Here is a 24,246-nt window from a genome sequence, read left to right on the forward strand (position 1 = left end):
CACTGAGCCACACCAGCCAGGGCCTTTATCTTGAATACAGTGCTCTAATGTTTAAATGGGTTTTCAAGTTTTCAAGGCTATTCTCAAGTTCTAAAATTTGAAGCAGTTTAAATCCTTTGTCAGTGAGTGGTCTCATTAGCTTTGGGGAGGCTGAACTGCGGAGAATAAGGAAATTAAAGCCAAAATCACTTAAAATTTGTTTACAATCAGATAATCCATTCATTAGAAAGCATCTGTAGAAAAATCAAAATGCATTCTCCCCTAACCCATCTTTATGACTAGCTTTGCTGTTGAATCAGTTTAATTCTATTTGCTTTTTAAAAATGTTGAGTGTTAGATACTAAATTATCTCTTTTATAGATAAAAATCCAATAAGATTTTTTATTTCAGAAAAAATATCCTAAAGTTACATTTAACATACTATATTCTATTAGGCAGCTAATGTTATCTAATCATTGATAGATTCTGTTCATTACACTTACATAGTGATGTTCAAGTATTCTTAATTATTGAAAAATGAGTTGTTCTACATAGACTGTATATCTATGTATAACAGATTTTTAAAGAACTTGTATACAATATGTTTACTTGACTTCAAATAGTCATAAAATATAATTTGATCTTCCTTTAATGATTTAGAAAGGATGGTATAACATACTAGGGTCATTATTATGACCATCAATTATACATAATTCCATGAAAGGGGAAGGCACAGCTGATACAGTGAAATCTAACTATTTGACATACAATAGCAACAGCATTAATTAAAAAAGATACTTGAAAGCTATTTACTTGTCATTTATTTGTTTCATAAAGATAATTTAGAATAAAAAATTATTAGTCTATTAACACTGGTTAATAGACTAATATGGATTTCAGGGGTACAATTCTATAACGCATCATCTGCATATTGCATCATGTGTTCACCACCCCAAGTCAAGTCTTCATCACCATTTATTCCCTTTTAAAATAGTTTACTATTTAAAAAGTCCATTATGAATATGTTCTTGTCATATGAATTCTGGAAAAACTGGGTTTTTCCTGCTTTCTGAAATTTGATTTCACCCAATGAAATGATTTCACCCTGGAGAGTACCTCTCTGGAGTACAACAGATTTGTTGGTGATTTCTCTGTAGCTGTATTTTTTTTTTTACCTGCTGAGTCATTACTAGCTTCCCTTTGATTTATGTTTAACTTGAATAAAAAAAGAGGTTTTGGGGTTTTTTTAAGGGTATATAAATCAGACCTGTCAAACACCAAACAAGGCCACACATTTAACTGGGTTTTATGTGACAATTTATAGTGCTATCCAATAAAATAAATACTTCTCACACAGCATGAAAGCAACATTCTCTAATAGGCACTATGAATCTTTTCCATATTATTTTAAAGAGGAAAACAAGTTCCTGGGTTTTTTGTTTTTTGGGGGTTTTTTTGGCGGGTCTTTCAACATTGTCCATTTTCATTACCCTACAGAATTTGTTTCTACACATGACACTTTTTCTCACTCTTGTTAAATTATTTCAGTAAGTGAGAAATGGATGAAAAATGAAGGAATATATTCATATAAGCCATTTTCACAGTCATACTACATTTTCCTCTAATCTATTAGAGTATGGCCCTGGGGTGGGGGGAATCCCCTAATCAAATTAGATCCAAGAATAACTATTTGACTGGAATAAAAGAGATATTCTATTGTACCTAACACAGTTCAAAAGCACATATTTCCATTGCTAATTTGTACTACATAAAACACTCTTCCATTGAAATATTTCCAGTGTATCACCATACTTACATAACTATAGTATTTTAGATTTTTTAAAGTTATTTTAAAAAAATTGCTCAGATACTATTTAAAAGTGTCTGCTTTCATCAGCACATCCAACTTAAGTAAGGTATTAAGAAGTTGTTCCCTTTGAACAAAAAATTGCCTGCTTAACTTTAAAATCTTCTCTTCTTACATAGGATTAGGTAACAAAGAAATTAGCAGCACTGGCACAAAGCTTGGATTTAACACAGAAAAGTAAAGCCTTAAAGCATTTGGCTTTATAAATCAGTATACACACAGCAATAACCTTAAAGTATTAATTGCTCTTCTAGGGTTGTTTCTAAGGGAGAGTACTATTTGCTTCATAGAAACATAGGAATCATTACTAGGAAACAAGGTACAAAACCAACCAAATGTGTATCAATGTTTCATTCGCCTGTGACTGTTTCTTTAGAATTTCTAACTATTCCTAGGTTGCCCTATTCTCAAGTATCAAAGACATGAGAAACTAAATTTTAAGATTTTTTTTATTATATACTTAAAATATGATGCGAATGAATAGATCATACACTATGCTTTTAGGGAAAAAGTCAAGAGAAAAGGGACAAAAAGGGAAAATAAAAGAATTTTGGTATGGCTAAACCTCAGGTCAACATAGTTACTATCAACAAGGCAAACAGAAAAAAAAATTTTCATATTCTATGTCAATAGCTATATGTGGTCATTAGACTATCTCAACACGCTAAAAATTGTAGAGTCTTTGTGGTATCAGCATGACCCTTAAAACAGTTATCTGTTAATAAGCCAACTGGAACATACACCATAATTACTTCAAAAAGTTTTCATTTATGGAAAAACAAAAGTAGAGTCTTTATGAAATCCATCAGAATGTGCTGACAATAGGAATAAAATTTTTTAGCTGAAGTTAACCTTACAATTGTGTATTATTCTAATAAAACAATCTGAACAATAGATTGAGTAAAATAGTTTCCTAAAAATAACTTCAGCAAAACAAAGAAAATCAGAGAAATTACTTTGCTTATTTTTGTTAAATTTTCAATAGAGAGGGAAAGAGAAACATTGATTTGTTGTTCACCCAATTATGCAATCATTCATTGACTCCTGTATGTGCCCTGATTGGGCATCAAACCCAGAACCTTGGCATCCGACAACATTCCAACCAAACGAGCTATGTGGCCAGGGCTATAAAATTATTTTGAATGCTTTTTTTACACAGAACGTCTTTCAATATTTTCTTAAAGAACAAATTTGCATATAACATGCTGTGATATATCTTACCTTAAGCCAAAAAACTCAAAATTTTTTACTAATAAATTAAGTTTTTCTATGAATACTATATAATATCTGTTAATATAGAATCACAAAAGTTAATGAAATTTTAAGAACTCATTTTCTAATTAGTTTTTAAAATTGAAATTTAACTCATCATTATAATACAATATATCTGAACTAAAATATATCCTATGTTATTCTAGTAAGGAAACAGCTAATATTCTCTATGCCGTATTTGAAATGGAAAATGGTTACATGAAATAAATGTAATTTATCCAAACACTTTAAAAGCACTTTTTAAAACCCTTCTAACTTGAAGATTGTTCGAAGAATACTTCAACACCAAAATTCTCCAAACATATTACTAAATATTGTCATTTAGTTTCAATTAGGGTGGTAGCATACACTTCTAACAGAAAGGAGAATATGACAATTTATTTGCACCGAGTCCATGCTGTGAGAGTTCATGGTTGTACTTTATGATGAAAAATCATCACTAATGAATATTTGAAAAACATAATTGTATACAGAATATGGGAATTATTCAGTGTTTGAAAAAAGGGACTATTACATTTGGTGGATCACTTTTGAGTCTAGCTTTTTATTCAAAGAAATGGAACAATCAATCTACATGTTGAATGATAAAGCCTTTTCTTCTACAAGCCTTTATTTTTCAAGGAAAAATACAGAAAGGGAAAAAAATCAATATATAGAGTAGTTTAGTCATGGAAAGGGCTTTCTTAAAGAGAAACCTCAGTCAAGGTTGAAAGAGCAATTAATGCAGGCTCAAAAATCTGGGCCATTTTGATAGAGTTCAGTTAACATGTGGCAGAAGTAATCATCCACTTGTGAAAATGATTTTCGGTTCATTCTCAAACACCTTTCAGACACTCATGATCCCATTTAACTGACAACAATACAGGCTATCTGTGGGCACCATTGCATTTGATGTGAAAACCAATAGGGACCAAATGCCCTCAGGCACTTTCAGTCATCTCTGCTGCTTGCATAAAAGGACTCTTCCTTTCACTACATTCTTTCTTTTATTTAACCCCATAAGATTAAGCCTTCTTTTTTTCTGGTTTTGTTTTCAGCTAAGGATGAGAAAAAGAAACTGATTCAAGACAACAGTGTGACCTGGGCATTAAGAAACCTAGAAGTAAATACTTTCCAGTTGGCTTTTTATACTTACTGAGTTCTGATGGGAAAGAGTACTGAGGTGTGGAGGCAAGGATGGGGTCATCACTAAACAAAATTATGTACTATTATGTATTATGTGAGAGAATTTATGAATGAAGAAATTCAGAAATTCCTGTCGTTGAGCAAGAAGTTAAAATGTGTGTGCTCTATGAACAGGAGATTTATAAAAGCAAACCAGTAAAATGTAGAGTTCTTCACTCATTTTCTGAATCACATTTTGTGAACATAGTATAAAAACTGTCACCCCATCTTTTCCTAAATCCCCTTTTCTGCTAGTTTAATCTGAGTTAAATCTCAGCTCAGATCAGCATTATCAGATTAAGATAACAGTCTAAGGTACGACAGTTACCTTTTAAAAATTGGCTTGCCACTGTACAATCTAGAACATGAATAGAGGCAAACCGCCAAGCCCGAGAAGGTCATAAAACCTTACTCCTCCTCAGACAGGACAGGGAGAACTATGTGATCCTTCTTAAAGGAGGTGTTTTAAAATCAGGGGCAGTGCTCTGTCACCCAGAAGCAAAATGGGACTGGGGAAACCATATAAGTAGTTCTATAGAAACGGGTTATAAATAGTTGAATGTAAGCCAAACAATCCAACTATATCAAACTCTACAGAGAACTCTCATTAAAAAAAAACAGATTTTACTATATTTATCTTTGATAACTGATCAGCTTTCTTTTATGTCTCAATTAGCAGAAAAAGTGCCCCAATATGTATTTTGTAATGGTTCACAGTCTCACCAATGCGCACATTTACAAAGTTATACAACTACGTAGGGTCTCATTCTAACGCACTCCGCCATGGAGGTCCTATTTTGTAAAGCATGGTTTCATGTTTTCCTCAGTTTAAATGTTCTCCAAAATATGGTAATGCTCTTTTTGAATCTGCAGAAGCTTCACTGTCTTGTTAAAAGTTCAAAAAATTAGTGGACTTTGCAAGCTGATTATAGAGTATCTCAAAAGAATATAAAGGGTGAAAATTTTCCTGAGTATTTGTTAAGCAACCTACTCCAACCAGAAAACTTGCAGAGTCCAGTCTATGCTCCATCCCCTAGGATGAGGGTAGAGGTCATGGAGAGCTGATTCTCTGGGGTTCAGCCTGTCATATTTTTCAAAGGGAAAGACACTCCCCTCAGCCCTGCAAACAAGCTCTAGGGCACCTAAAGATTTAAAATGAAATTACTCATTTAGGCAATCCTAGATATTTTTGTAAGATACTCTGTTAAGCTTTCCTCTCCCTGAAAATGTAAATGGTTTGGTAAAAATAAAATAAAAGTTTCAGCAAAAGCTTTTATATATTTATCCAAGTATATCTCACTGACTATTGAAAATACCTTCCCTTTTGGGGCACAATATTCCCAACTGAAAGCAAAATGATCAGACATTGTTAAACATTATATACCACATAGGTAGTCTTGAGTTAATACAAATTAGAAGGCCTCAGTTTCTTCATCTATTCACAGAGATACTGCTCTACAATCCTTATATTTAGGATAAATCAAATTTAGGATAATAAGTGAAATATGTACATAAAATGCCTATTTTTATGCATTATATACATGCTAAAAAGAAAATCATCATGAAGATAATTTGGGATTCAGTTTTTTTCCAGTGTGTGTGTCTTTGAACATCTGGATACAAAGATGAGTCAGGCATAAAAAGAATGGGTTTGGTGGACAAATAGAAATACTGAGCTAAACAAAGCTAAAATCGGCATGTGAGGACTTAAAATAGCCTATAACAGACTTGGACAATAAGATGCTGAGACGTAGGGAAGGATGGGCAGGGGGATAGTGTATGTAGTGTTTCCAAAATCAGAATCTTTTTCATAGCTCTTGTAAGAACAATATCATTCAGTATACACTTCAGGAAATTGGCAGGATTAGATTACTACTACTGAGTCTTCAAACGATAAAATGATAAAACTGACTTTTTATATTCTTTTAAAATTAACTAATACCCTAATCATAATTAAAATATCTCCTTCACTTCTAACTTCATCTTACTAGGAATCCATAAAGATTTATGTTTGAATCATAATCTTCATGGATAATATCTGATTCCAGAAACATCTCTTGTTCTGTTATATTCCGTCTGGTCTTAGTAAACAGGAACACTTTTGGAAGGTGCTGAAATTTAGGCAACAAACTGGTAACGCCCAGCTTTAAAAGTGACTATTTTCATGTGAGTTATTTACAAAGGTATTTGAATTTCTTCATGTCAATATGTTTCCCAGATTCCCTTCCTCAACAGCTTTTCACCTGAACTCTGTTACTTGAACTTTTAACTTTATGCTTTGTACCAATCTTAACTGTACTCAAGGACTGTGGAGATCTGGTTGAAGTTTTGCAGACTGAGCAGTGAGATACCTTTGCTGCCATTGCAGCTCTGACCTTGCACCTGGCCTCTGTGTCCTACTTAGTTCCTGCCTGCTCCCTTGCACTTAAGTGGCTGTTTTGATAAGCTTCCCAATACCATAGGCTGAAGACCCAGCTTTGCTCTTGTTCTTGCTAATCTTCCTCTGATACCCTTTTCTCGAATTCTGGACATGCTAGTTGGTCGTAGACATTTCTGATTGTTCACATGCGTAAACGTTGCCTGTGCTGAGATCCTTTGATACTCTTCTTGGCTTACTTTTACACCAACCACTCTTGTACACAAATACTCAGTGTTCTCACGGCTCCTGTAATTGTTTGCGTGTTGTCTGTCATCCTCTATCAGTCCCACACATCTTACAGTTTCACCCTTTTCCAGAAAGTTAAATTTAGTTCTTGAATCACACGTTGCCAATTTCTTCTTATCCCTCATTTCAACTATCACTTTCTCAGAGAAGCCCCCGGGCTGACATCCTCAGTAAGGTCGCACTTCCTTATTACTTGTGTTAGGAAATTTCTTCCAGAGCCCTGCCTGGCCCACGGCATGGCATGTTGGACTAATGTCTAATTCCACAAGAAGACTGAAAGCTCCGTGAGGGCAAGGACCACACCAGGTGACTCACCACTCTATTCTGGCACCATCCTGCACAGAGCAGATATTCCACAAACAGTTTTTGGAATAATTAAATGGCTGGTTCTAGTTTTGTCAATAGGAACAACAATAAAAACATGAAGAAAGTAAACTCTAGCAAGAATGTATGTACTATATACACATCAAGGTAAAAGAAAAAACCTTGTATAGACTTTGGATTTTCCATAAAGTTGGTATTTTTACATTTATTTCATCAAGAGTATTCAAATGGTTTTAGCAGCAGAATGTTATCTTAATATTGAACTTAATATGGAAGAATATTTAACAGCATAAAGGAACCATGAAGTAGCCGCTATGAAAGCACGAACAGGTAGATGTTCAGGAGTCCAGCCTGCCTACCATCCAAGTATCTGAAAAAGGGGACTAACAGACTTTAGATAAGACCCTTTGAAACAGTGCTGAAAATAGCCCCAAGGGCACAGTATCACTGGGCATTCTAAGTCAAAGTGAAATAGAATATATTCTATGTATAAAGATATCAAAATGCCACCAGATATTATAATTCTAATACTCTTTTTTTTTAACTTTCTGATACATAAATATTGTTGGAATCTCAGAAAAGGCCCAATACTTTAGTACTTCTGTTCTTTGCCTGAGTTCTGAACAAACAGGCTTAAGACAGAAGAGTTAATATGCAGCTAACGCATCACCTTATAAAGATAATAACAGAAAATGTTTCTGTAAAAAGTAGGTTTCCTTATGAGGTTCAGTACTATGATCTGACATACCTTCCCTACTCCAGTCACAGACTGCGCCTGACAGGACAGTTCTGTCCTTGTGGAGCCCTGGCTGCTGCGGGGAGTGTGCAGGCAGAAGCAGGGAGCAGGCGCTCCCCATGGAGAGCTCACCTTCAAAGGACAAACAGAAGAAAGGGCTGATCTATGCCTGACCAGTCCCTGTTCTCAAGCTAATCAATTAGATAAGTTTTTTTTTTTTAAAGGAGGGGTGGGGAGAAGCCAGGGGTATTACTGTCATGGATGCCCCTCCACATGGGAGCAAATATTAGGGGTATAGAATAAGTGCTTTTTCAAAATAGAGATGAAAGAGTAAAAATGATCTGGTGTGTGGGGTGGGGGTGGAAAAGGAAGGGAGGGAGAGAACAAAGAAAAACAGAGAACAAGAACACAAGTGAACAATTCTCTTGAGTCCCTTTAACTGCTTTATGCCCAATGTGACTTTCACTTTTTTCATCTGTAAAACAGAAGAGCAGTATTTGTTCTGATTATAATAGTGTCATTACAAAAAAATCTAGTGAAATGATGTATAGAGAAGAGCCTTTGAGACTATAATGCACAATGTAAATGAAAGCATCATCATTATTATTATTGTATTACTAGTGTAATATTCCAAAAAGATGTTTCAATCTAACTTTTTTAAGGGCTCTTCAGAAAGCTGGGGGAGAGTGCCAATAAAATTTTTCTACATTGTCCAGTTATAAAAAACAATCTTTCAAAAAGTGGGGCAAAATTTAAGTATACCTTTTTCTAAAATAAAATGTAACTATGATATCATACAAGTTATAATAACAAAACAAATAGTTCTTCTCATTCATCAAATAAAAGTAGTAGAGTACACGTTAGGTTTCTTAACTACTGAATTCCCTAGGTTCTTAAGAAATTGGTATTTATCAACCGATCAAAAATTCCAGACTACAGGAAAGTGTACTCTGACATTCAGTTTCTCTTTCATACACATTTTTTTAATATGAAGGAGAATGAGAATGAATAACAAAATAAAAGCAATAGCAATAAGAGGACCACGTACGATCAGTTTGGAATTCCTTGGGTTAGGCTTACAAAATGTTTTTCTTTCTTCTGCAACTTAAAGCTTAAGAATTTCATTTATTTATTTACTTATCTATCTATTTATTTGCCTATTAAACTATATTCACAATGCTTCTGCCTATAAATATAGGATACAAAGAAAACTGAAACCAAAGTAGTCAACAGAAAACAACCTTTGCCATTTACAAAACATATTCAGAACTTCAAGTCTCAGATATTTTTGTTAAAATTGACCTTAATGATATCTTTGATTATTCATACACTACTGAACATTAAAGTTTTTATGCATTAATTTGATAAAAAGTCTTGACAAGTTTGATGTGTCCAAAGCAAACTACCACTTCACCTTCTTTTAACCTCTTCTTACTTTTTTCAAAAGGAAATGTCTTGAAAATTACTTACTATTACTTAAATAGTGCCTTTATTATTGGTTTTCTATTTAAGAGACCAAAATGTTTTCTATTTTCAGGGAATGCTTGCGCCATCTACTGGAGAAATATACTACCACTTTTGTCAAGAACTGTAACACCACTTCCAAAGATAATTGCGAGGTACTTCGCTGTAAAATGCAACTTTGAAACAAAATTATGCCCTTTTCTTCCTAGAATTTTAAGGCATATGTCCCTATAGGAAATTAGCATCTTTTTCCCAATGTAACACAAATATACATTAGTTCAAAGAATTCAATATCCCCATCTTAATGGAATAATTTGATAGACTTACATATTCACAGGCAAAAGTAATGTGAAAGAGAGAAACACATATAAAAGAAAGGAGATAAATAACCCTTTTGTACCTATTTTCAAAACAAGTATAAGCAGAAGTCCTCTCCCATTTAACTGTACAGCTAGGGATAAATATTAGAATTCTGTTATGTGAATTTGGAGAGTAACAAAATTACTTAACAGAAAAGAATTAAAGCTAGTCTGAAGGTATCTCTGAATTTTTCCTTTTTTTAAATTTGAAAGAAGTCACTGTTATTTAGCTGACCAGATTTCAAAAATAGCCATGGTAGATACCCTAGTCCATCCTTCTAATAATCTTGTTGATCTGGTCTTCCCTGTTGCCAGCATTTCCACCTTCCACAAAATGGGTGGTCATTTTCTTCATTCCACCTCATGGAAGTTGTCTGCTTCTTTGAAGTGTTTTCCTACAGTACAGAGCTCATGAATCAGATCTTCATGCAGATGATGCCAAATTTAACAAAAGACTGAGCAATCAATGTGTTATCAGTTAGGGCAATTAACTCTTTGTTCATTTTGCCATAAGCACTCTTGCAGCTCAATCCATTTGCTGACTTCAGGTTTGGGTAGCCCCACGCAATGTATGCTTCCACAATCTTCAGCGTGTTAACTGAAGCCTTGTTGAGCTAAACAAAGGTGCCACAGAAGGTATGGCAAAGGTGTAGGAGCTGGAGCACCTTTTGGACCCTTGGGCTCACACCACTGACACCTCTGATCCTGATGACAAGTGCCAATTTGGGTTCTGCAGGTACATAAAAGTACAATTCTTCTTGCCATCCCAGCCATTCAGATCTCAGTTCCATACACCTGCTTACATGTTTGATGAGAGCGCTTAGCTTTTTCATGGATAAGCTTCCTCTTTGCCTTTCGAAGCATGTGTTGGGCAAACTCCTTTCTCAGGTTCAGTTCTGCACAATTTTTCTACTTTTTCTTCTTTTTTTAATTGTTGTTCAGTTACAATTGTCCCCATTTCCCCCCCATTACTCTCCCCTGCCATACCCACCCCCACCTCCCACATTCAATACCCTCCCCAATTGCCTTTGTCCATGGGTCCTCTATACATGCTCCTTGACGACCATTCCCCTTCTGCTTTTTCTTAAGGGTTTCTGGCATAGCAGGAACGTCCTTCTTCGCTTCTGCATCCTCCATGGTTCCCACCGGAAAAGTGGTCTGAATTTTTCTTAATAAACCACAATAATAAGATGGAGTTTATAAAATTGTGTACACAGAAGACAATAACCTACAAATACAGTTTTTCCCAATTCTCCTTACAAAGGCACCACCTAAATAACAGAGGAGTTGAAGAGAAACTTGAAATGTGTTTATTTTCAATTAAAAAGGAGTGTTTTTTTCCTTGGAAAAAAACTTGGGAATCTTGATTGAAGGTTCATAGCATAATTACATCCTTGGATGTGGCATTTGATTCTGTTTTTGGCACATATATATCTACTTCTCAGTGGAATGTATGAATTATTAGAAAGATATAAATCATACTGTAATTGTAACCGACTAGAATACAAATAATTTTCAACTTATCAGAGGGCTGTTTCCCACTTCCTTTGCTCTACAATGAGAGGAAACAGACAAAAAAAAAAAACTTACTCCACAGATTCCATGTGTAAGACACATCTTGGGAGTCAGCGCTCTCCAGTGATATTTACCTCATATTTACTTTGCGCAGTTTAGCACAGAAGATAGGCTAGCTATTTATAAAAGTTAGGAAAATGATGAAAAGTGAAGGTACAGTATCACAAGAGTGCTGACGAATCAGAGTTTCTCCAACAGATGACCATAAGCAAATAATCCTTAATCATCAGATAAAATTAAAATATATTTGTGAACTCTAAAACACAATACAGAATCATAGAAAATACTAAGGAAGTTTTCAACAACAAAGTTTAAAATTTAAAAAGAGTTCCATTGAGACTTACTTTGCTAGAATTCAAGTTTACCTTTTAATTCAATCTGAAAGTTTAAAAAAAAGTAAAATGACAGACTATAATATTAGAATATATCCTACCTTAGCATACATTCTATACTGATGGTCTTCAGATAACTATTCTCAATGTATTTCATCATCATTTTCCTTACAGCAGGTTATATTGTTTAAGATTCAGTGAATTCCAGGTACTGTATTTTTTACTTTACATATATTATGTAAATTAATAAAAACAATCCAGTAAGGTAGGTATAGTTATTGCTATAAACTATAATAAACACAGTTTATAACTTCTGATACTTTTAATACTACCAAAAATAGTCACTGTATACTTTGGCTTTGCTACCAGAGTCACTTCACAGTTATAGTTAATTGTGACGGAACAGACCCCAGCTACTATATACACAAAACACTAGCCTCCATGTAAGATTTTACTTCATTTATGGAGAAGATGGTCTTGATTTCAGAACAATCAGACGAAGACCACTCTTTGCATATTGAAAGAGATGCATCCTGGACTAGCTGCTGGTTTGGTTGTGAAAGAAAAAGTGGTTATTATACAGGAGGCCATTCCCTAGTGGTGGCTGTTATGGTTAGTTTTCATTGGGAGAAAAGACTAAAAGCACAATAGTAGGGCACCCTCATGAGGTGCCACCTAAGTCACTTCAGCTTTTTCAGTAGAGCCCGGCAGACAGTAGACATGCAGGTCAGAATCCACCAGAGTGATGGCCAGCTTTACTGGAACTTTCCCATATTATTTTCTGTGAAGATTTTATTTGTATTCCCTCAGCATAAAGGTGTTCAGAAGGTCTAACTACTTTAACTGATCAAAGGCAAACAAGGAAGGAATGTCTAAATGGAAGAGAGAGAAATTGAGGAGGAGGCAGTCTATATCTGCATCCTGGCACAGTAGGAAGGAAGGATGTGAGAGAACACCTGCTGGAAGGGAAAACCCATATCCCAGAATAGCCTCCCTCCTAACATATTAGAGGCTTACAGTTCTTTGATGCACAGCAGTACTCTCTTCCAGCAGCTCTCACTAACTCTGAGGACCAAAATTAACTACTTACTAAAAAGGAAATTAGTATAGTCTCTCTATGAAAGTAACATTTAAAGAATTCTAAAACTCATCTTGGTTTTTCCTAACTGTAAAGAAAGGTAATGATTATACCTTTCTTTCTTAATTGCTTCAAAGGATTATCCTGAGGAGCAAATAACCCAGTAAGTATAACAACTCTTATAGTAAGTGTAAAGATACTATAAAGATGTAAAGAAATACTGTTAGTAGTTACTATGCTGAAATCTAGGCCATGTCTTGACATCATCACAAGGAGTTCTATTTGAGAAATTCCATTGCTTGGTCAATTTAGCTATGTAATAGAAAATGAATGACTTATCTGAAATTTTCACTTGATTAAAAATTGGGGGGGGCAGAGGGCTGAAAGTGACTAATTAAAAAAAAGCTCAATTTAATTCTTCAGACTCATTTATTGTTAACGTAGGAGAGGAACCTTTCCTAAGAAACATTTTCAAGGTATTTCAAGCACGTTTGATAATTTTTAACCTAATAATTTTCCAAAAGTTAAAAATGTTTAATGTATGTCAAAATTTACTTACTCTAATTCAGTGGTTCTCAAATGTTAGCAAGCACTGAAATCTTACTGAGAGCTTGTGAAAATACATATTGCTAAGCTCCACATGCTGACTTTCTGATTCAGATCAGGCCTGAAAAGCTCTGTTTTTAACAAGTTCTTGGGTGATGCCCCTGGTCCAGAGACCGCATGTTAACCACTGATTAGTCTATACATATTCTTAAACTTAAACACAAGCAAAACTCTGTGTGTGTGTGTGTGTGTGTGTGTGTGTGTGTGTGTAGTATTTTACCTAAAAGTATACAGTTAGGATTTCCCAAAGTAATACTACAAACAATTTTTCTAACTGAAGTAACCCAAAAAACCCACAGTTTTCTCTTTTCTTCTTGTATAAGGCTGAGAAAAAGTAGGTTTACAGTCATATGGAAATAATACAAATAATAAAATAATTAAGAAGTGAATAATAATGTAAGAATAAACTTTCACATGCTCATAACTGTACATCTACTTTTGCCCACCCCTGTATTTGATCATACTGCCCCCAAGTGGATGGAAATATTACTAACAAGAAAGGAAACAGGAACGAACAATTCTTGCTGGGATGGACTTACTATAAAGTCATCATGTTATTTGTCAGAATGCCCAACCTGGATACACTCAGTACAGGTTAACTGGATAAACTCTAGAAAGGCTCACCACTCTTACTTTCAGCCCTTTATTTACAAAACACTAATGTTGGGTCAAACAATCCAAAATCTCTTTTACCTCTTTAATTTTATGCTGGTATGAGGTACTCCTATTTAGAATACAGTAGAATATAAAGAAACAACTAACAGGGAAACCAATACTATTCTATCCTCTCCATTCTCACCACCACAAAGCTCCACTGCAATGATAATTCACTTGGACGTTGGAAAGAAAATGATTCGTGCCTAATGAATGTAATACAAAGGTGGTTAAATGTGTTCTGGCTAAACACTTGCCTCCCCAACTCAAGACTACTGGTGGTCATCTGTGCCACATCCTAGAGGAATTCTTTAGGAAAACTTTTTTTCTAGGTGTAATCAATAATACCTTTACACTACATTCTGTAGAAATTTGCTTATTTTAAAAACTTATGAGCCGAATATAGTTTTTACTGTGCTGGAGATATATGTAATCAATACATTGAAAGGCCTCAGTCAATGACACAAAAGGAATACTGTTAATATGTAAAAATTATTTAACATAAAACACTAGTAACGAGTCTTGGAGCTTAAAGGCTTGATTCTGAATCTTTTTCTTAATAATTTTCTTACACAGATGTATGAATCTTTCTAGCTCCCCTCCCACCTACTAGCATTTATACACACACACACGCCTTCACTTTTTATCACTCTCTTAATTTCAAAAAAGGCTCTTCTTTATAAATGTATCCATGGCCTCAAATACTTGTAATTGCTCTAATCGACAGTCTCATCTGGTATAATGGAAGGAAAGAAATTCACAGGACAGGAACACACAATTTTGTGGCACCACACAACGGCAGTGGTAAGTGCTGTAGGGGGCTAATGAACACATTTACCGCTTTGCCTTTTCCTTAGCTTTCTTACGCACATATAAAGTACTCAGAAAAGTCTCATGTTATTCATGCCAATTAACAAATTGCTAACATGTCATGTTAATAAAAAAAGCAATTGACCTAAGTAGAAGGGCTAATTAAATGGAGTAAGATAATTAAACGATTCTCAATATGTAATCAAAAATTATGGCTGGAAGTGTTTCACAATGTTGTCTTTTTGTTTTCAAGTACCTGCCTATCTGCAAAATTCTAATCAGTGTATCCATATGCATAAAAGACAGATCCAGTGCAGATGTTAATTTGTTGCATGATAAAAATCAGGTGTTCAATTACAAATAATAGAGTGTATGAGAGAACGTCCGAGATTTCCATTTAGCTGAACACATGCATTGCAACCGGCAAATGATTGCAAAGCATTCATATTGGAATTAGCTACTAACATGCACCCGAGACACAGCACATTCAACTCCTTTATTATCCTCATTATATAATATTCACATCTCCATCCCTCTCTGTTCCCTAATTTGCCACTGATTTAAGAGTCAGAATATTTAGTGACTAAATTCTATTTATTGTACCTGAATTCTTTTAAAAGAATGATTTTATCTAAACTCTAAAGCACTTTAACATGAGACATTTTGTTTTCTAATCTTACATTAAAAAAATAAAAATCATTTGCTCTTGAACAGAGGTAAATTCCTTGAACTAGGAATATTTTACCTTTTTAGCATGTAAAGACTACTTCAACAAAGCCCCCTCAACATAGTGTCTAAATGTTATTTTAGCAAAATAACTACACAGAAGGCATCAAGAATACTCACTTGGCTAAAAAACAGATTTGCTTTTTATATAAATTACTACAAAGACAGAGGCTTAAATGTATTTATGAATTAAGATAGTCACCATGCCAAGCCTATAGTCTGATGCAGTTCTGAGAGGATGAATAAATACCAAACTAATGTGGAATTATATGGTCTATATTAAGACCCAAATATTTAGAGGTTACAAATTACTCAATAACTAATAGGACCACACTTCTCAAATCGCAATGTCAGATAAACTACAGAAGAGACAATGGGAAGGATCATTTTATCAGATGACACAGTAATAGCAGTATACATCTATGGGACTTCATGAGTTAAAAATATGTATGTTTAAAAAGAAAAAAAGAATTCTTTTCATTCTTATATCAATGAAATCAATTTCAAACATGTAACTATGGTGCCTTATGCATTAAGAAAAATGTAAATATTATTTCTGAGTATGTGGTAACTAGCAAAGCCTCAAAATTATTTGAAGGCAGATATAGAAAGGGTTATTTCTATATAAGCCAAGAGATGCAAAAATGGTGGTCTCACAGGTCAAGTGTGCCTATGAAAGCACAGGATTAAAATATACATGTAAATATTTTCAATTGCTTTTCGTGTTCTCTTGATTCTCCTAATATTGACTATTCCACTCTTCATGATTTTATAAATCATTTCACACATTTATTTGGCTTGTCTTGACTTTGGTAGGATTTGAGTTTTGTGAGCTCCTTGTGTGATTACTTGAGTATTGTGATTATTATTAGGCAGTGTTGCCTAGCAATTTAGGAACAAGTTCTGAAATCAGACAAACTGAGAGTTAAATCATGGTCACTTACTAGTTGTATGACTAATCAAATTCCTTAACCTCTTTATGCCTCAGCAATCTCTTGTTAAATTGATGTAAAAGTGGTATCAATTATATCACACAAATAATGTATTATATATCATTTAAGTTATTCTTCACATAGAGTGTGAGAACTAATGACGATTAAATATATTTAAAGTAGCTAAATATTTTAAAGCAATCACTCTGCTTTATTTCTATGTCACAGCTATAAGAAATCATGCACTTCATTAGCTTGCTAATTAGCAGTATAACAGATGAGTACTTTGAAAGGTGACAGGGTACCGGATAATGGACACATACCCTACTTTAAAAATTGACTGCTGCTGTTCAGGAATCTTCCCAGTATGTTCACAGGAATTCTACAGAAAGGGCACAGCTACTACAGTTATCCTATTTACACTGACCAAATATTCTTTTAAGAATTAATAAATATCACTGTACCAAGTATATGTAAGTTGTGAGACCACTTACATATATTTGAATCTTCTATGAGAATTCCGTGGCAAGTAGGTTTTGTTTTAACGCTAATGGTAAACTTGCAGGATGATGGAATGCAGTATTGAGTCAAACATCAGCAAAAGTGATTCAAGGATTTTGGGGCCTCTTTAAACTTTTCAAAAAATTCCACTATAACTCTTACTTTTCCAGTAATATTTGAGGATAATAGAGGATAACAAGATTAGAAGAAACCCTAAACCAAAGCTCGCTAGTGGGGAGAGGAAGAACATCTATAACAGGACAAGGTGTTCTCATAGAAATCAGCTTTGTAATTGAGTTTCTCCAAACCCAAATTTTATCATGATATAATCTACACAGAATAGAGTAGAAGGTACAAAACAATGTTAGAGTGTGCCCTCATTCATGTATGAATAATCAATAGTTATATAGTCACAGAATAGTAAATAAAGTATATTCAACAAATGGAGATATTTATGGTTATTTATTTAATAGTTAATTAGATAGCTATCCTTTGTAAAACAGTGTGCTAGGAGTTCAATGAGGAATTAAAGATGAAATAGACAAAGATCATGGCCACAGGATCCTTGCAAGTAGGGCAGCTAAGGCATTTTCAGACATAATTAAAATACACAGCAGAAAGCTCTATAGGATTCAAGAATGAAAACCATATTTCTTCTATCAATTGAGGATACTGAAAAATCCAAGTTATTTCCTATTTTAAATAGAAATCATATCTATGAAGATCAGTAAGATGAAAAGGTACTCAAATCCATTGCATTTTTAAACTGGAAGCTTACTGGGGGAGAAGAAAATCAACACAATCAGGTAAGACCACTTACTGATGAGGGTCAGAAATAGTAGAGAAAAATTTCTACACAGATGGATCGTACAGCAAACAATCTTTGTATATGAATGGGGTGGCATGAAAAGAAAAAGGAATCTGGAAGGCTTTTTTAGTAACAGTATGCACAGCACTTTAAGATTCAGAAAACCTCAACTATTGGATCAAAAATGTGGATGGTGCACAGATGAAGGTTAAGGGAAGGGAGGCCCAAACAACCCTCCCAAGTTATTACTTGGTCAGAGTTGGTCACCAGTGCTTACATCAAATAATTCATGGATGGTGATAGAGTTAAAATGAATGAGGCCATCAGGATAAGATGAATATATAAGCCTTTCATGAAGCATATATTCAACAATTTATCTAAATACATATACACAACTATTTGTCCTAAGGAGTTTACAAAAGTATCTGCAAATGGCAATAAGAGCAAAGAACAAAAACTAAACGATGCTTCTGAGAATATAGAAGCAGCACATACAGAGGAAAAATTCTGAAAGAATATTATGAAGTGTAATAAATGGCAAAGAAGAATCACATTCATGCCACTATAGGAGGACATTAAAGATAAAACTGGGTGAATAAATTAAACAAGGGATCAATATAAACAGAAAAAAGCTATTTTGATATGAAAAAAATCTGAAGAAATCGGGAGCAAGGGGGGAACTTTTCCTTGAGTTATAGAGTATAAAGCTAATTAAATTGAATCAAAACTCAAATCAAAAATTACATATTAAAAAGTCAAAATTATTGGACTATAAGAAATACAGAAAAATGAGCTGAATTATTCAACTCAAGAAGTTAGAAAAAGCACTGCCCAACAAAACTAGAGAAACAAGAAGGAAAAATAGATTTGGGCAGAAATCAATGTAACAGAAATAAAAATAAAGAAAAGGAACAGAGCCAGGTGTTGGTCTTTTAAAAAGGTTAGTGAGATAGACAGACCTCTCAAGGAATAAGAATTACACAGAGAAATATATAAACACATATAACGAGAAAAAAAGTGAAAGGAAAAAGAATGTAAAAAAGGATAGGTACAGACATAATACATGATTTATAAATATTAAAATATTAACTACAAGATATCTGAAAAGTATCAAATATAAAGGAAAATTGATTCAAGATGCACTAGAAAATTTAAACTAAAAAATTTGAAATGGCTATTAAAAAGCTTCTTACAAATAATATTACAAATAAGATTTTTTTAAAAAAAATTTTACTTTTTTGGAACAGTTTTAAGTTCACAGCAACATTAAGAGGAAGATACAGTAGTTCTCCTTATCCATGGGGGGCATACGTTCCAGGACTCCCAGAGGATGCATGAAACACAGTGGATAGTAATGAACTCTATATATACTACACTGTTTTTTCCTTATAAATACATAGCTATGATAACGTTTAACTTATATATTATTCACAGTAGAGATTAATGATAAAGTAGAAAAATTTTAACAATATACTGTAATAAAAGTTATATGAACGTGTTTTCTCTGATAATGGATCTAATAATCTAGAGAGTTACTAAGTGACTAACAGGTGGGTAGCTTATACAGCGTGGATATGCGGGACAAAGGAATAATTTATGTCCAGGGAAGGATGGAGTCCTAAGATTTCATAATGCTCCTCAGGAAGGTCCACAATTTAAAACTCATGATTGTTTATTTCTAGCATTTTTCATTTAATATGTTTGGAGACTGTCTTTACAATCCCTGGCCCCATGCAGGTAAACAGTCCCCAGTAACATTGTGCATCAGAGTGGTATATTTGTTACAACTGATGAATCTACACTGACACATCATAATGACCCAAAGTCCACAGTTCACCTCATGGCTCACTCTTGGTATTATACATTAAATATGTATTTGGCCAAATGAATAGTGATACATGTTCATCACTATGTATGATAGAGAGCATTTTCACTGCCTTAAAAATCCTCTGTGCTCTAATAATCCCTCCCCTCCCTGCCTGGCAACCATGGGTATTTTTACTGACTCCATAATGTTGTGTTGTGCAGAATGTCATGTAGTTGGAATCATACAGCACATAGCCTTTTAAACATTAGTTTCTTTCACTTAGTGATACGCATTTAAGTTTCCTCCAAGTCTTTTCATGGCTTACTAGCTCAAAAAGCCATAGCGCATTTCTTTTTTGCACAGAATAATTCCATTTTTAAAAAATGTGCCACAGTTTACTTATCCCTTTACCTCCTGAAGGCCATCTTGTTGGCTTCCAAGTATTGGCAATTGTGAATGAAGCTGCTATAAACATCCATGTGCAAGTTTTGTTTGTACATAAGCTTTCACTTTGGGTAAATATTCAGCACCATGGAGCATCACTGTTGGATCATACAGTAAAAATGTTTAGTAACAAACTGTCAAACTGTCTTCCAAAGTGGCCATACCATTTTGCATCCCCAACAGTGATGAAAGTTCCTGTTGCTGTATATCCTTGCCAGCACTTGTTTTTTTAAGTGTTTCAGGTTTTGAGCATTCTCATAGGTAGTCAGAACATTTTAAACAAACTTCCAATGACAGAAAGTCCCTCTTTTACAAGTTGTTTTAGTAAAAGAAAAGGAGGAAGAGGAGGGGGAGGAAGAGAAGGAAGAGGAGGAAAGGGAGGGAGTAGAGAAAATGAAGAAGAGAGGAAAATAAAAACAAAAAACAGAAATAAAAGCTGCTCAACTGATTTTGATGAGATTAATATAACTTTGATTCCCAAATTTCAAACTGGATGAAAACACTGAAAGAAAAAAAATTGCTGGCCAATATTACCTCTAAACAGTAATGAGAAATTTGGCAATGGAGACTACCATATGAATTACAGAAAGAGGAGATCGGCCAGTTTAAAAGCAAGTGAAAACTTACTCAAATTTCACAAATAAACAGAAGAGAACATTTAAATTATTTAATTTTGAATAACTTTAATAATAAAACATTGTGCTCCATGAATGTAAGGATGATTTAACATCAGAAAATGCACAAAATACAAATCAATTTACTGATAGTTTAATGGAGAAAAATATTAGTACCTTAACAGGTACAGGGAAAGCATTTGATACAATTGAACAATTTTTGCTTTAATAAATATTTTGGTAAAGCTGTATATTAAGAACCTAAAGCAAATATTATCTATAATAAAAGAAATTTTAGATATGGTGATGGTTAATTTTATGTGTCAAACTTGACTGGGCCACATGGTGCCTAAATAGTTGTCAAACATCATTTTGGGTGTTTCTGTGAGGATATTTTTGGATGAAATTAACATTTAAATTGGTAGACTGAATAAGGTAGCTTGTCTTCCCTTAATGTGGAAGCATCCTATCCAATTAGTTAAAGGCCTGAAATGAACAAAATGTTTATCTTCCCACTAGTAAGGGAGAATTTTACTATCTGACCTCCTTCTAACTGAAACATTGGCTCTACAGATTTTCAATTTGCCAGACTCTATAATCATGAGCCAATTCTTCATGATAAATCACCTAACACACACACACACACACACACACACACACACACACACACACACACACACACACACACAGTGCATGTGTATCCTATTGGTTCTGTTTCTCTGGAGAACAATGACAAACACAGATTTAGTTCTAAAACTGGGAAAAGCAAGTTTGCCTGCTGTCACTTCCAAATAACACAGCACTAGAGACCCTGCAGCACTTTATAATTCAAGAAAAAGAGTGAAGACAGTAAATTAAGAGGAGAAACTACTGTTATTTGCAGTTGGTTATGACATAATCTCCTACAGAGAAAAATACAAAATAATGGAAGCAAACAAATGGATGGAAACAAAATAAGAAACTGTTAGAATAAGACAACTGATTAAGTCACCTTACTACAATTGGTACTGTGCTTCTACTGTAAAAACAGAGGGGGAAGAACGAACTGTTCTCCACTCAACAGGGTGGGGAAATGAGCTTGTTGGGAAAACAAAGTTGGAGGCTTCCCTCATACTAAATCCGAAGGGAGTTCAATATAGGTTAAAGAGCTAAAAGATAAATCTATAAACCTTTGATAAAACAACAAAATGAAGGAGATTATTTCTGTGATTTAGGGGTGGAGGACTTTCAAAAAACTCCAAAATCACAAGTACACAGGAATAAAATTGATGGATTTGACTATTATTTCTGTTCAGCAAAGTTATAAGGCAGATAATAGATCACGAGTACATCTATAATAGCTAAAATCAACAAAAGATAATTATCTACATCTTCTTTGTCCAACAGAGTAGACAAATGTGGCTATTTAAACTTAAATTAATAAAATTAAATAGAATAAAAATTTTGGCCCCTAGTGACAGCTTTATTTCAAGAGCTCAAAAGTCACATGTGGTCATCATATTGTGATCAATGCTGAAACAAAATAATGAAAAATATATTAATATTTCAGGAATCTGAGAGAAATTTAGCAGTTTAACCTATTGACCTGTCAAGATGCATATTTCTATCACTGAAGTTATATTGGACAGTGCTGATCAGGAGAAGGAACATTTGTAAAACAATGAAGAGGTTGAAAACAAAAAGGCAAAATTTGAGGAGGATGTTAAGTATATAAATCATAAAAGAAAATGAATAACTGGACAAAATGCATAGGAATATATACTCAAACTTATTAAACAAACAAAAAAACACATTGCTTCACATTCATCAAAACAAGCAAAAAAAAAACAACCAAAAATTTGGGTACGAATGTAAGAAAGTAGGATTGTAAATAGGAACAGATAATCTGGAAAGCAATCTTAGAATATATAATGAAATTAAATATGAGTATGTCTGATTCTTGGTTACACATAGCTGAGAAATTCTTAGGTAGGCCTACAAATGGAAATGAACAAGGATAATCATTGGAGCATTGTTTATGGTGACGGACTGGGGCTAATTCGGGTGTTTATCATTAGAGGAATATATAAATAGGTAAAATGTGATAGATACTATGGAATGTTATGTAATATCAAGAAGCAATGACCTAGAAGAATATAAAACAATTCACATAGATCATAAACAATGCTTGATGGAAAAAAAATAAGAAATTGAGTATCTTTAGCATAAATATATAAATTTAAAATATATATATACACAAAACACTACATAGTTTATAAGAATACATAACATTGAAGGAAACATTACCCAATACAGAATGGATACCTATTCAGGGAGGAGGAAAATGAGAGAATCAGGGAGGAAAGAGTTAAAAAGTAAAAAAAGGAGGGATTGTTGATGTGCTATGAAAACGAGGAATATGTGATTTAAATTTTCTATGCCCAAATCCTAGAGGAACAAATGATCATTTAAACTCTGGCCAAGTACATGTCCTTTTAAATTAATTTATTTTAACCAGGATTTATTAAAATTTAATCTATAATTTTAAAAGTCCACTGAATCACAACTAAGCTGACAAGTTGCCATGCAGTGTTGACAGAACTTGTAATTCAAACTTTATAATATAACTATATGTTGACACCATTATTTATTAAAGTAGATTTTTCCAAAATTTTGATAAACACCAAAACAAAATATCAATACCCGGATACCTGAACACAACTTAGGAATTCAACTTAATGTTATAGCAACTCAAAAATCATACTAAGTTTTAAAATACTATGAACTCTATTCTTTCAAGTTCAATAATCCAATAAAAAAATCAAATTGTACCAAATTAAAAAAAACATTTAAAATTTTATGATCGTTAACCTTTGTTAATGATAGATCGTTTTAACAAAGTATGCTCTTGAATTTGGAACTATATTTATATCTCAGCTGTTACAAATATTCCAACTAATTATTTCAGAATGAATGTAAATGACACTTTAATTAGTAATGTGTCTCCTGGCAATTAAGATTCTCTTGCTTCTCTCAGCAATTAAAATGGCAAGGCATTTTATTAAGGTCCCATGATTCTTCATACCTCGTCTTGACAATTATTATGAAAAACATTAAAGGCAGGATTGTAGCTATAATCCATTCACTGAATATTTGGTAGCAGGATAAACACTTTCTGCTTCTTGCTTAGTAATTTTTTATATCATGTATATTGCCTATCAATCATTAATGCAATTTGTACTCTGTCTCCGAAAGTTCAATTTTTTTCATTTGTAAAACTTATTAAATCAATTGATTTTGTAGAAATCCAAGTTGTAGGGATAGCTTTAATTAAAAAAATAATTTTTAACCCATTTATTCATGATAGGACTTTAATGGTCAGAATATTAAATAAAGAGTGGTTGATTCCAGCAGAAAATATTAGTACTGGAAATATGAGATCAAGAATTACTGTAAATTGAATATATTAATATAACAAAGATATATGCACAAAATTGTTTATACTGCTTATGAGGTCAGGAGAAAAGGAAGCACTTTTAAACTTTTAAAT

The 24,246-nt window shown here is 33.6% G+C and overlaps 1 protein-coding gene and 1 pseudogene across 9 annotated transcripts in view; both read right to left on the reverse strand.

Annotated features, from left to right (window-relative positions):
• CADPS2 (calcium dependent secretion activator 2) overlaps window positions 1-24,246 on the reverse strand; it is a 561,256-nt gene that overhangs the window by 205,705 nt on the left and 331,305 nt on the right. The window lies entirely within an intron of this gene.
• On the reverse strand, window positions 10,096-10,970 carry LOC129063095 (60S ribosomal protein L7-like; annotated as a pseudogene).

This window comes from Pteronotus mesoamericanus, unplaced genomic scaffold (genome assembly GCF_021234165.1).
Source record: "Pteronotus mesoamericanus isolate MK-2021 breed Mesoamerican mustached bat unplaced genomic scaffold, CSHL_Meso_final scaffold_85, whole genome shotgun sequence".
Lineage (NCBI taxonomy): Eukaryota > Metazoa > Chordata > Mammalia > Chiroptera > Mormoopidae > Pteronotus > Pteronotus mesoamericanus.